The sequence below is a fragment of the Gracilinanus agilis genome, chromosome 1 (assembly GCF_016433145.1).
Source record: "Gracilinanus agilis isolate LMUSP501 chromosome 1, AgileGrace, whole genome shotgun sequence".
NCBI lineage: Eukaryota > Metazoa > Chordata > Mammalia > Didelphimorphia > Didelphidae > Gracilinanus > Gracilinanus agilis.
This window is the reverse complement of record NC_058130.1, coordinates 671,327,603-671,341,004: the sequence shown is the minus strand read 5'-3', so window position 1 is coordinate 671,341,004 and position 13,402 is coordinate 671,327,603. Positions and strand designations below refer to the sequence as shown.

Sequence of the window (13,402 nt, the reverse complement as noted above, 5' to 3'; positions counted from 1 at the left end):
AAAAAGAACTCATGGTATCTGAATGCAGACTGATATATTAATTTCACTTTATTTCTCCACTTTTCTCATTTGTTCAAGTTCTTTTTTATAAAAGGACTAATATGGAAAGATATTTTATACTTGTGACAAATATATAAAATCTATATCGCCTTTCTTACTTTCTCAGGGAGGGAAGAGAGAAGGAAGGGAGAGTGAGAATGTAAAATAAATGAAGGTTAAAAAATTGTTTTTTGTGTATTTGAGGAGAAAATGTTAATTAAAAAAAAGAAAGAGCATCATCTGATCTCAGAAAAAGAAAACCTGTGTCTTCACCCAAGCCTTGCCACTTTACTATCCTCTTGAGTGAGTCTACACTTCCTCTTCGGGTTTGTTTTCTATCCTGTAAAATGAGAGGACTGACCTGGATGATCTCTATTAAGTACCTACTATGTGGCAGATGTGGTGCTTACCTCTAGGGTTACAAAGAAAGGCAAAAAATAGTCCCTACTTTCAAGGAGCTCACAGTTGAATGGGGGTAGGGTGGAAAACATGTACAAAAATAGATGTCAGTAACTATACAGAGAACATTGTTAATTATACACTAACAAATGGATAAAGAGCTGGCCCTAAAGTGAAGAAGACCTGAGTTCAAATCTAGCCTCAGATACTTCCTAGCTGCATGGCCTGAGCAAGTCACTTAACCTTTTTGCCTCAGTTTCCTCAAATATAAAATGTAAAATAATAATACCTATTTCCCAGAGTTGTAGTGAGGATCAAAAGTGATATTTGCAAAGTACTTTGCTTGGCACCTGGCACCTGGTAAGACTTCCCCCAGTAGAAGAGGAGGATAAAAACAATGTTCCAGTGGCCATGAAGGCAGCTGAAACAGACTTTTGATCTGATTGATGGAGTGCTTAGAACTTAGTTAGACATTAAAGAAGCCCGGATCATCCACTGCATCCTGAGCTATCACCAGTTATCTTGACTTTTGTCTTGCCACTGTACTTCAATGACTCTGGAAGAGAGAGGCCAATGACTTTTTATAACTCTGTCTCACTTAAATCCAATTTATGCATAACTCAAAAGACATGACCAATAATATGATTTTGATCCTCTTGGAGTATGAAGGACAACTAACCAAGTGCTATATAAAAACTAGTTGTTATTCTTTATCAGATATGTAGAGAGTATACAAAATTCAAAAAGAGAGTAAATAAATCCCATGGTTCTATGACCATGGGCAAGTTGCTTGACCACTAAACATCTTATTTTCCTTTCCCATAGAACTGAGGTGAAAATAATTTCCTGGTCTCTCTCATGGGATCATGAGTAGGAAAGAACCTTTCTTTGTAAAATTTTGGCACTATAGAAAGGTCCCTTACAATTGTACGAAGCTCCAGTGATGTCTGTCTTGCTTCCTGTTGACATGTGGTAGGGCTATCTCTACTGCTCTCCTAAAGATAACTTTGGCTACATCAGACCATCTTACTTCTCTTGAATGCAAGGAACTAGTCCCATAGGGAACTATTGTTTACCATTTTCCTTATCTCTTTGTTTCTTTTCCTTCCTTCCTTCCTTCCTTTGTTTGTTCTTTCCTTCCTTCCTTCCTATATTCCTCTTTTTCTTCTTTCCTTCCCTCCTTCCTTCCCCCCTTCCTTCCATTTCCCTTACCTTCCATTTTAGATTCAATAATAAGTATTGGTTCCAAGGCTAGGCTATCAGGGTTAAGTGGTTTGCACAGAGTCACACAGCTTAGGTAGTGCCTGAGACCAGATCTGAACTCAGGTCCAACCCATTCCAGGACTGGGGCTCTATCCACAGTGCTACTTAGCTGCTCCATCCTTTCTCTTCAATTTATAGCTTTCTTGGTCAGATTCACAAGACTTCCAAAAATACATATTTACCTGTGAATCTACTCTTCTCTTATAAAATGCCAATGAATTATAGACCCTAACAAGTAGCTGAATTAAAACAAACAAATAAAAATCAATGTACAAATTAGGAAAAAGCTATTTACATCATTTCTTTCAGTTGTTGTGGTATAATTACTTAAGTAGGATAGCCAGCACACAGATGCTGTGGTAACAGGAGGCTTACATCAAGAGTAGTTCAGGTCGAGGCAGGTAGATGTCACAGTGGATAACTCTGGACTCAGGAAGATCTGGCTTCAGATTCAGCCCCAAATACTTATTAGCTCTATAACCTTTGTGCCTTTGTTTTCTCATCTGTAAAATGAGATAATCATAGTACCTACTTCCAAGAGTTGTTATGAGGATCAAATAAGATTAATATTTATAATGGATTAGAAAATCTTAAAGTACTTTATGCTGTATAAATGCTAGCTAGGAATAGTAATAATAGTGTCTAGACCAGTGATGGGCAAACTATGATCTGCAGACCAGATACGGGCCCCCCTAGGATGTTCTATCCAGCTGCCTGACATTATTCCTAATCTGATTAATATAATGAGTAGGATACAATACAATGAAACTTTGAAAGAGTTACCTTAGAAAAAGACTGACAGATGAGCAGTTCCTTTCCTTTGGCCCCCTCTTTAAAAAGTTTGCCTGTCACTGGTCTAGACCATGTTATAAGGGGACTAAGAGGAGATGGTAATGAGGGGGTCACTAGGGCCTAGGAGCCTCTAACTAAAGTAGCTGGAGATTGGAGTTGATGTTATCAGAGGGGAGCAGCCTCAGCTGAACTGCCCAGTGAGTCTCCACTGCTAGCTGAGGCTCCTTTAAGATGTTGGGTTGGTGGTCCCTCCCTGCTGAGGCAACTGACTCCCTACTGGGCGAAAGCAGAGCCCAGCAGGAAACCATGGATCAACTTCCTCTCAACAATGGAGGCTTAGCTTTCAGTTCCACAGTAACCCCTACTTCTCAAAATTCTGTCCTCCCCTTAGTCTCCTTAGCCTTGAAGGTGTTATAATAATTACAGGAATTCACAGATTAAGGCTAAGGGATTTATTTGAACTGGAAATGGGAAACTAAGGCAAGAGGATTTAGGTTTGCTAAGCTGTTACTAGGGGCAACTGGCAGGTGCTAGCAAAGGACCTAGAAGGTCTAGACAGGCTGAGGGCAACCAGCCCCCAGCCAGAGATGACTAGACTCTGGCTTGGTGTTACTGATCAGCTAGGTACACTGATAATGTTGTTGAATTGCTCTAGAGATGGCCCTAAACACTAGGCTACACTATCTAAGCTCCTACCCACGATTCTCCTCCCTTCCACCCTTCCCAATCAGGGACCCCACGGGGAAAGGTCAGGGATAGCAAGTTGTCTGGGTGAGGTCAAGGGGGAAAAGAACCCCAAGGTTGGGTTTGCAGGGCCTTATATAGTCACAGCCTAACTGCCAGTTAGCACCTGGCATCTGGCACCTGCCACCCCAGAATTCCATTCTGATAACTGACAGGATTGCCTAGGGTAATATTGCAATGCAAGAAAACCTGCATTACAACCATCATCATTCAATTCAATTAAACAACCATTTTCAAGCTAGTCACTAAGCTTAGTGCTGGGACAGGAATAAATAGAAATAAGTCACAGTCATAGGATCATAGAATTTGGGGCCAGAAGGGATGCTAGAGACCAACTAGTACAAATTCCTCATTTTTCAGAAGAAATGTCAGACTCATGAATGGTTATCCTTGACCAGCCCTTAAGTGGTTTTATGAATAATAAGAACTATTTGAGTGCACTAAAGCGCTATTCACTGTTTTCCCAATGAACCAAACAGTGCCTTAATGGTCTAGAAGAGTTATAATTCCCTTTTAAATGTGTCAACCGAATCCCAGGGCATCACTTACATACTGATTATCTGGCTGACCAAGAAATATAATTATATTCAACCTAGAAAAAATAAAAGCATTCAATTGGTAGGGGGCAGGGGACATAATGAAAATAATTGACATTTAGTGGATTTTCAAAACCTGTAATGAAGGATGTTTATCCACTAGAGAGAGGCACACTTCTCTTAGGCAGAGATGCTATTCAGTCATTAGTATCCCATTAAAACAAAACCACAAAGCATACAGATTAACAGAGCTCTACAAGGATCAGAGGAAGAGCAATCTTCCAAAGAATTATAAAGGAAATGTCCTTAGTAGAAAATACGATTAGAATTTATGATTTTTCAAGATGCTATGATTTAGTAGCACTTGAAATCCTACCTTATCTGCCCACTTTCCCCAACGTAAGCCCCTCCACTCTAGCCAAGTTGAACCCAGTCCAACCAAATACCATCCATCTTTGAAGGATCAGAAGCAATAAAAAACAGTGATAGCCCTGGAATTAGAAGAAACCCGAGTTCAAATCCTAGCTACTGCACATGCTGACTGTTTGACAGGTCTTTAACTTACCAAGTTCTCCCATTAGAATGTATACTCTCTGAAAGCAGGGATTGTTTTGTCTTTTGGTTTTTGTATCTCCGGAACCTACTACAGTTCCTGACATTTAATAAATGCTAATGATTGTTTAAGGATTGCTATACTTCTTTGAATCTCAGTTTTCTTATGTTTAAAATGTAGATTATAGTAATATTTGTTCTACCTCTAAGAGTTGTTCTGAGGAAAGTCCTTTGTTAGCCTTAGAGCCTTAGAATTATCTTTTTCTCTGAATTCCCATTGGTGCTTATATTCTTAATCACATAATTTAGCCCTTAATTATATACTGTCTTGTATTGTTATCTAATTGTTTCATGTGTGGTCATTATTTATCTTCAATGAGATTGTAAATATTTGAAAAGAAATTAGTTATAAACCTAATCATCTTAGAAAGAAGTTATAAACAAAATCATATAAAATAAACTATTTACATTCTTTTTTTTTAAACCCTTACCTTCTGTCTTGGAGCCAGTACTATGTATTGGCTCCAAGGCAGAAGAGTGGTAAGGGTAGGCAATGGGGGTCAAGTGACTTGCCCAGGGTCACACAGCTGGGAAGTGTCTGAGGCCAGATTTGAACCTAGGACCTCCCATCTCTAGGCCTGGCCCTCAATCCAGTGAGCTACCCAGCTGCCCCCACTATTTACATTCTTTTTTTTTTAAACCCTTGTACTTCGGTGTATTGTCTCATAGGTGGAAGAGTGGTAAGGGTGGGCAATGGGGGTCAAGTGACTTGCCCAGGGTCACACAGCTGGGAAGTGTCTGAGGCCGGGTTTGAACCTAGGACCTCCTGTCTCTAGGCCTGACTCTCACTCTACTGAGCTACCCAGCTGCCCCTATTTACATTCTTAAAGAAAAAAAATAAGCAAAACAAGTCACTTTTTGCCCTTTCTGATATCTGTTTCTCAGCATACTTAAAAATATATTTTGCTTAGTCAATGATTATTTATTAAACACCAACTGTGTGTCATGCACCATGCTAAGTGTTGGGATTACAAAGAAAGATGGTTCCTACTCTCAAGGAGTTCGCCATCTTATTAGGGAGAGAACAAACTTTCAAACAACTATGTACAAAAAAGATATACACAGGAGGGTGAAGGGAGGAAGGGGGAGAGAGAGATAGGGAGAGTGAGGGTGAAGTGGAGAGATAACCAATAGCATTGAGAGGGATCAGGAAAAGCTTCTTACAGAAGGTAGTATGTTAGACTTGAAGGAAGGCAAGGAAATTAAGAGGCAGAGATGAGGAATGGCATGGAGGACAGCCAGTAAAAATGCCCAGTGTTGTGAAATAAAGCAGCCTATTCAAGGAATAGCAAGGAAACCAGTGTCCCTGAATCACAGAATGCATGGGATTGAATAAGGGAATTGAAGTAAGAAGGCTGAAAAAGAAGGAGGGACCCAAATTATGAAGGGCTTTTGAATGTCAAACAGGAGATGTTGTATTTGATCCTAGAAGTGAGAGGGAGTCTCTAGAATTTCAATGGAGAGAAGACATGGACAGAGCTGAGCTTTAGGAAGATCAATTTGATAGCTGAAGGGAGGACAGATTAGAGTGGGGGAAAAGGTAAGGCAGGGAAACCAGTAAGCAGGCTTTGCAACAGACCCGGCATGAGGTAAGGGCTTGCAAAAGAGCAGTTGAAATGGTAAAGGATAGAAGGGGCTTATATAAGAGATGTTATGAAGGCAGAAACAATTGGACTTAACAACAGATTGGCTCTGGTGGGATGGTAAGAAATAGTAAGGAGCTGAGGATGGTCTCAAGCTTGGTGACTAGGAAGATGGTGGTATCCTTGATAGTAATAGGGAAGTAATCAGGAGAAAGGAAAGGGTTTGGAGGGAAATATAATGAGTTCAATTTTAGATATGTTGAGTTCAAGATGTCTTTGGACTTCTAGGTCAAGATGTCCAATTCTCAGATAGAAATATGAGACTAGAGGTCAGAAGAATTTAGAGCTGAATAAGGAGATCTGAGAATCATCTGCATAGAGATGATTATTGAATCTATGGAAGCTGATGAGATTGCCAAATAAAATAATATAGAGGGAAAAGATTAGAGGGCCTTATGACAGAATCCTGTGAAAACCTACAGTTAGCAGGTGTGACCTAGATCAAGATCCAATGAGGACTGAGAAGGAGTGATCAGATAGGTAGGAGGAGAACCGGAAGAGATTAGAATCATGAAAATTTAAAAACAAAAAGGTATCAAGGAGAAAAGGGTAATTGGCAATGTCAAAACTATGGATGTGGAAAGCATGGAACTTGACAACTAAATGGTTGCAGGGATGAGGGTCAGATTATATGAAAAAGATAAATGATAAAATTTTAGATGTAATAAGTTTGAAGTTTGAATAGGACATCTGAAAGGAGAAGTTCAGCAAACAATTGGAAATATCAGACTGAAGCTCAAGGGAAGGAATAAGAGTGGAAGATTTATTAGTCTTTTGAATAGGGTTGCTAATGTAAGGCTTTATGTTGGAGCAAACTCATGAAGGAAGAATGTTCAGAGGGATAGATTTGGAAAACAATCTTGAATACATATATCTCCTGACTCCAGGTAGCTGCCCATAAATGTCTGTCTATCTGTCTTATCTATCTATCTATCTATCTATCTATCTATCTATCTGTCTGTCTATCCGTCTATCTATCCATCTATCCGTCCATCCGTCTATCCGTCTGTCTGTCTGTCTGTCTATCTTGGCAAGTCATCAGTTCTCACAGTTCCACTGGATGCAGGCTACTTTTATAAACCAAGCTACCTTGCCCTTTTTGTTCCAGTCTCAAGTCTGGTGCCTGGGTTGGTTCCATCAGAACAGTCCACTGGAACAGTAACAATGCCCCCAGAGAGATTCTGGCTGGTGGATACAACAAAGCATTCAGCTCTGGGTCATCTCCTTCCAAGTCAGGAGGGCCAAAGAACAGTTCTGCTAGGCTAGCTGCCCTAAGTAACTCTAATACCCTGTTCTTAAGTTTCCTGGCTTCTTAAACAACTAGGGTGTACAGTGGATAGAGTCCTGGTCCTAGAGTCAGGAAGACTCCATTTCAAATTCAACCTCAACTAGTTGTGTGATCTAGGCAAGTTGCTTAACTTTTGTCTGCCTCAGTTTCCTCAACTGTAAATAGGGGCAATAATAGCACATACCTCCCAGGATTTTTTGTGAGGATCAAATGAGATAATGTTTGTAAAGTGTGTGGCACAGAGCCTGGCATAGTAGTCATTTTTTTTTAAATAAAAAAAATGTTAACTTTTACCTTCAGGCTTAGAATACTATATATTGGTTCCAAGGCAGAAGAGCAGTAAGATCTTACTGAGGGTCACACAGCTAGTGTCTGAATCCAAATTTGAACCCAGAACCTCTTGTCTCCAAGTCTGGCTCTATCCATTAAGCCACCTAACTGCCCCTCACATAGTAGACACTTAAATACTTGTTTTCTTCTCCTGCCCCTTTAAACTCTTTAGAGCAATGTGTAAAAATGACAGATGGAGATCTGGGCTCAACATAAGGAAAATATTCTTCAAATTAGTACTGACTCAAAAGGGGTTTGAGCCACCTTGGGAGATGCCAGGTTCCCCATCTCCCAAGATCAGGGATTTTGTAGAAGGGTTACTATCCAGGCTGGAATAGCTGACCTCCAGGGATCTCCAATCCTGAGATTCTATGATTAGGGAATACCAAGTGGCTTTTCAGAGTACAACAGAAACAAGGGAAAGAGGCAGATATGGTTTGATTAAGAGAGAGTATGGCATATGGGATAGAGGACTGCTTTAGAGTTAGGAAGTCCTAGGTTCAAGTATTGCTTCTGACATCTAAATGAGAGAGTCACTTCACTTCAGTGGCCTGGCAATATTCTAAGACTATGAATAATGGATAAACTGTGTATCTGCTTGGGTGGGGGAAATCTCCATACAGGAAGTTTCCTACACTGATAAAATCCTAGGTTTAGTTTAGTGGTTTGGTTTTTTTTAATGGGATAGCTGACTGGTTAGGAAAGTTTTCATAGATAGAGAAGATTGGATGTTATCTTGTGGGCAGGTACAAAATATGACAGATTTGATAAGTAAACAACAAGATAAATGTGGGCCCCTTTGAGGAAGATTAGTCTTCCTGGTGGCAACACGGTATAGTGAAAATCATGATGCACTTGGTGTCAGGAAGACCTAGGTTTTAAATCCTGCCTTTAATACTTACTAAGTCTGCAACCTGGGGGAAAATCTTTTAGATTTTCTGATTCTTAATTTCCGAACTGTAAAGATGGGAATAATAATACTTTTGTTGCTATTCAGTCATGTCTGACTTTTCATGACCCCATTTGGGATTGTCTTTGCAAAGACACTAGAGTGGTTTGCCATTTCTTTCTCTGGCTCATTTGACAGATGAGGAAAATGAGACAAACAGGTTTAAGTGACTTGTCCAGGTCACCCAGCTAGGAGGTATCAGAGGCCAGTTTTGACCTCAGGAAGATGAGTCATCCTGACAATGCCTGGCTCTCTATCTACTTCACCATCTAGCTGTCCCTAATCATACTTAACTCATAGGATTGTTTTGAAACTCAAATGAGGTAATATATATATATATATATATATATATATATATTCATCATCATATATACAGGGCTTTGCAAAATCTGAAAGCACTATATAAAAGTAGAAATGGAAGAGATTTCAAAAGAATGAAATAGAACAGAGCAGAAAAGAACCTAGTTCATCTCCAAGTTTTATAGAAAGGAAACTGAGTCCTACAGAGGTGAATTGGCTTGCCTAGTTCATATAGGTAGTAAGTGAGGAGTTGGGATTTAGGGTCAGGTTTTCTGACCTTCAACCTGATGTTACTCTACTCAGATTAATGTAGCCCTGAGATATTATTAAGCTTAATTAAAGTGGTTGTTAAAGGAATGGAGGATCAGCTAGGAGGTCTGGTGGTTAGAGTGCTAGGCTTAGAATCAGGAATACTCACCTTCATGAGTTCAAATCTAGCCTCAGACACTATTTGACCCTGGGTAAGGCACTTAACCTTGCTGGTCTCAGATTCCTCATCGGTCAAATGAGCTGGAGAAGGAAATGGCAAAACATTCTAATATCTTTGCCAAGAAAACCTCAAATGGAGTTATGAAGAGTCTAACATGGCTGAAATGACTAAACAACAATATAGGAAGGGAAAAGAGAGAATGAAAGTAGACACTTGGAAAGAATACTTAGATTGTTGGTTGCAAAACAGGATGAGAAAGGCCTAAGCTACCCTAGTAAGGGGCAGAAATGAAGCTCATAGTTTTTTATCTTGATTGAGTCATTAATAGGCTCATAGTAAGCATTGTTATTCCTTTTCAGTAAATTGATAACCTATTCCTCAGCTCTCATCAGCTATTTCTGACCATATAGCACCACTTAATGCTATTTGTTAGCCCACCTCCATCCCAAAGGCTTCCTCTGTTCAATATCCTCTACCCACTCACCCTCTAGGGATTTCCAGAGCACATTAGCCACTTCCTTTCACGTGTAATTAATCCCATGTTTATACTCACACTAAGTTGCCAAAAGATTTTCTCTGGCAACATCAGAAATGAATTATTATTTCCCAAGCTAAGAGGACTTCCTTCTTCATAATACTAATGGACATAGCTATTTTCACCACTAAAGAGAGATGCTCTTTCCCCAAAATCCAATTTTGCTGATGAGAATCAGAAGTGATTGGTTAGTTGGCTGTAAAACACTTCTAAGGCCTTTCGACTCCCAATTCAGTCTGAGGAACCCAGTGAAGCAGACATTCATTTGTCATGGACTATGAGACCTTATTTCTCTGAAATTCATGCTGCTCCCCTGCAACTAGTCTCTCAAAAAACTCCCTGAAAACACAATGTTCAAATACTGCTAGGAACAGGAAATAGAGAAACATTACAGAAATTGAGTAGGTTGTGACTGATAGCCTTCATGGATGATCTCCCATCATTCTCTGTCTCCTAGTCACTTTCTTTCTTATATATTTCAAATCTGCTCCCCAGGTATTTAGTTAAAATAAACTGCATTGTCTGCTTATAGTCTTCCCTTTGAGTAATTACAGATTCATATTTTCTAGACTTTTTACTTTTTAAAAAAATTTCTCTTATTCTTCCAGGAATCGAATCCAGTCTCAGACAGTTACTAGCTAGATGACCCTGAGCAAGTCACTTAACCCTGCTTGCCTCAGTTTCCTCACATATAAAATGAACTGGAAAGGAAATGGTAACAATGGAACAACAACATAGAAGACACTATGCTAAAAACACTATGCTAAAAATATGAAGACAGAAGTTCCTGCCCTTGGGAGCTTACATTCTATCAAAGACAACGTGTGTGTGTGTGTGTGTGTGTGTGTGTGTGTGTGTGTGTATGTGTATGTGTGTATATATGTATATATATACATATACACATATGTGTATATATGCATATATATGTATTGTACAGATTGTAAGCAAAATAAATCCAAGGTAGTTTTAGGACATTAGAAGAAGGAAAGACATCATATAGAAGTTAGCACTGGAGCTGAGTATTTAAGGAAACCAGGACTTCTAAAAGGTAGAGGGAAAGAGGGAAAACATCCAGGACACAAAGAACAGCCAATGAAGAGGCGCAGAGACAAAAGGTAGAGTATTGTGTGAGAGGCACAGCAAGTAGGCCAATAAAGTTGGACCTGGAGAATATTGTACAAAAGTATTGGAAAGATAAGGAAGGAGTCAAGGTACGAAGGGCAGAAGCTGCAAGTGGCCTAGTAACCTGTTGTTCCTGGTTTCTCGATTGTGAGAAAAATTTTCTTTAGATTAAATGTAAATCCGTCTTCCTGTAACTTTCATTTTATCCCAGAGTCATGGTAAGGAGCAATTAATGAGAGGGAAAGAATTTGGAACTCAATTTTTTTAATGTTAAAAAATTGTTTTCAGAAGAAATTGGGAGGGAATAAAATATTATTTAAAAACAAACCAAATAAATAAGACCCAAAAGAAAGAATCTCCATGCAAGTGAAAAAGATAGGGTCCAAGTCATAAACCAAGGAAGTAAAAAGGGTGCTATACCTGGAGAAGACAGAGTTCATAGAGGTACTAAAGAGCTAAGAGAAAAGTAGAGATCAGCTAATTGGGTAAGTGGATAGAGAACAGGATTGGAGAAGAGAGTTTCTGGGTTCAAATCTGGCCTCAGGTACTTTCCTAGCTGTGTGACCCCTGGGCAAATTACTTAATCCCAATTGCCTAATCCTTACTGTAATTCTACCTTGGAACTGATACTTATCAGTTCCAAAGCAGAAGGTAAAAAATAAATCAAGCCCTAATTTGTAGCATTTGCTGACTTCTGAAGTAGAAATGCTCACACTAAAAATTTAACAATCTGTTTTCAGCATAGAGGTTTACTAGACTTGGGGAAGCTCCAAGTCAGAGTCCATCAGGCAGGTGGATGATGATGTTAGTACAGCTGAGGTCAGAATTGAGTTCATTGTTAAAAGAGATCAATCGAAGAACATAATAGGGACTGAGATATAAGACAATGGAGACATCCAAGGTTTGTCCAATAAATGTAGATCAGTCGCCTCAGGATGGGGTTTCGGCAGAGCTCATTGTCCATGTCCTATGATCAACATTGGGCCACCTGCTGTACACTCTTTAATTCTGATCCATCTACATGGGGCCATGTTACTTTCAGAGGCCTAGATGGCCATCTGCATGTGTTTACTGCTGATGGGCTATAAGAAATGTTTCCTTCCATAATCCACTTAACCTCTATGAGTCTCAATTTCTTTTTTTGTACAGAGTGATAAAGCCAAGCCTTTCTTGCCAACTCTGTTTTTTCCCACTGATCTTAGATGAGAAATTATATAAGAAATTACATTTCTTTTTTGGCCTTTGCTATTTGCTATGTGGTCTATGAAGATATACTCTTTTGGAGAAACCTTTCTAATGGTTTCTGAACTGCATTTTTGGAGAACTCCTGTGTGTCCCTGCCTACCCAGGCTTTCTGTCCTTCCAAGAATGGGCTGAGCTTGAGCTTTGTCCATAAGACAAAACTAATCCTTCATCCATCAACTCACTGAGATATAACAAATAGAGATTAGACTGAAAAAGTCCATGAGATCAGGGCCTTGCTTATGGAAGGTTGACCATAGCTAGAATGACATAATGTAATGGGAGATAGTGTGACTATATTTAAAATCTAATTGCTCAGGATACTGGGGTTTGGTATAGAAGCATATGCCCTACCTACCTCAAAGAACTCAGACTGAGATAATGAGGATTCAAAAGAAATTTCAGTTTTTAGTAATACTTGTGCCAATCCCCAAATAGAACTTTCTAGAAGGCCTCTTTGGAGGAACCTCAGCCAATCTATTCCCAAAGGTCTCACAATCCTTGAGGAAACCATCCTTTGTATAAATCTAAATAACCACAGCATTCAAAACAACACTGAAAATAAATAGTGCACTGTGGACTAAAATGTACATATCCAATCCAGTGACCATTTATCAAGCACGTACAGTGTGGAAGTCACTGTGATTTAGTGATACAGTGCCTGCCCTCAAGCAGCTTATATTCTACAGAGTATATAAGAATGAATATTTGAGGAGACAGTACACACATACACATACACATACATACACACACACACGCATATATGTAGAAGAGCACTAAGGGCTAAGCAATTGGGGTTAGGTGACTTGCCCAGGGTTACACAGCTAGTCTGAATTCTTTTTAATGATTATCTCATTTGATCCTCACAACAACCTTGGGAAATAAGTGTTATTATTATCTCCACTTTACAGATGATGAAACTGAGGCAAACAGAGGCTAAGTGACTTTCCCAGGTTATGCAGCTAGGAAGATGTATTATACACACACATGTGTATATATACAATTTGTATGCATAGACCTTAAGATCTACAGCCAGAGGTCATCCAGCCTCTTTACTTTGTATTTGATATTCAGGGGGCGATCAAGTGACTTGCCAAGATTAGAGAAATGACAGAGCCAAAATTTATACTCTAGTCCTGAGACTCTAAGTTCAATATTCTTTCTGTTATGCTAAACCT

At 39.3% G+C, this 13,402-nt stretch overlaps 1 protein-coding gene across 1 annotated transcript in view; it reads left to right on the top strand.

Moving 5' to 3' along the window:
- Positions 1-13,402, top strand: part of ANXA13 (annexin A13) — a 139,310-nt gene that overhangs the window by 67,027 nt on the left and 58,881 nt on the right. The gene's annotated exons all lie outside the window — the stretch shown is intronic.